This window comes from Pteropus vampyrus, unplaced genomic scaffold (assembly GCF_000151845.1).
Source record: "Pteropus vampyrus isolate Shadow unplaced genomic scaffold, Pvam_2.0 Scaffold278, whole genome shotgun sequence".
Classification (NCBI taxonomy): Eukaryota; Metazoa; Chordata; class Mammalia; order Chiroptera; family Pteropodidae; genus Pteropus; species Pteropus vampyrus.
The window spans coordinates 365,690-367,447 of NW_011889059.1; positions in this window are offsets into that span (position 1 = coordinate 365,690).

Genomic DNA, 1,758 nt, shown 5'->3' on the forward strand with positions numbered 1-1,758 from the left:
TTGGTCCCCACATAATCACGCATATCTTGAGAAGAGGCAGGCAGGAGGGCCAGAGACAGAGAGAGAAGCGTAAGGATGGGATCCGAAATCAAAGAAGAGGATGATGCTGTGATGCCGGCTTCGGACATGGAGGAAAGGCCCACAAGCCAGGCATGCAAAAGGCCTGCGGCAGCTGGACCAGACAAGGAAACGAATTCTCCCTCATATCCTCAGGAAGGGGAGTGGCCTGTTCACCTTGATTTTAGCCCAGTGAAACCAATGTTGGATTTCTGACCTCCAGAAACGTAATAAACGTGTGGCGTTTTAAGCCCCTAAACTTGTGGATATGCAGCATCTCTGGACTCTGGGAGGTATGAACGAGAGCCTCATCTCATCTTCACCTTTGTCTCCTTCGTAAAGGAGGCACCACTTGGAAATGTGTTAAACTGAGCGGTGGTGTCAGAACGCCCGAGGGTAAACGCTCTTCTGAAGAACTGGTTCGGGGGTGTGATGCTTCCTGTTTCTCAGAGGATCCAGTAGAAACACAGGAAACGACTAAGTACCCAGGGTCTACGACACCCTGGGAGCTTTCTCTTCTTTCATTCTCCTGGCTCTGTTTTCGAACAGAAGGCCCTTCGCCGAAGGCCTACGGAAAGGGACGGATGCAAGCACTGCGGACGCATCACGCGCCTTTCTTCAAAAGTGCTGGTTAAGTCCCTGATCACGACCAACGCAAGCAACCCAGCCATCCCGCGAACCGTGCTATCACCAAGCGCTGAGCAATCAAACGGTCATTTTTTCCATCAGACATAACTTTGACGAGGGAAAATAGTACAGAGGAATTACTTCATGTTGTTAGAGATGCTGCAGACTGAGCTGAGCTGGCTTGATGACCTACTGTCCAACATATGTCGGGGTCTTCTCTGTCCCCACTCCTGCAGTCTTGTTCTAGCTCATCAAATAACTTTCTGTTGGCTCCAGCAGACAAAATATTGGCTTTCTTTATCAATTTTCATACGAAATTCTTCTTAGAAGCACTCTAGCATATGCTATCACTATCAGAGGCGATGAGTTTGAGCTTGTCTAATTTTACAAAGTGTATTTTCACCCATCCACATATGAGTACCTATATGAAAATGCATAGGCTGTTATTTTCTGTGTAATGCATTAAGAAGAGCCACGTTTAAATACCTTGACATGTAATTTATATTGCTGTTGTTTTTTAAACTATGATTTTAAAGATTCAAATGGTTATTTTTAAAATGTAAACTATACTTTGTATGTGTGAAGAAATGATTTTAATATTTATGTATATATTTTAATCAATGTATGAACATAGGCTATATTATTTTATTTGATGAGTAATACTTATGCCAGGTTCAAAAGTGTAGGATTTTTCTCTTTCACAATGATGTTTGAAAAATATGGACTATTTTGAAAGGAATACTTATATGAGCTTAAATTTTTATGAAAAAATACTGTTTTCCTCTGGCTTTAAAAACTTTTATATTTATTAAAGTCATACTGCAGTATTTCTTATGAACTAAAAATGAGGGGTCATTTTCTTCAGGATTATTTATGGAAACTCTTGCAAAATTACTTTAAAATCCCAGACCCTCTTATAGTTTGATCTAATTTTACAAAAGCAAAGTTTATAGAAACATCTTACCTAAAAATAAGATAATATAATCTTTAAGATATATTTTATGAAGAGTTCATGAAGACTTATACTGACTTCTTGATAAGGGAAAATGACTATAAAACAAAAAATAATAAAAA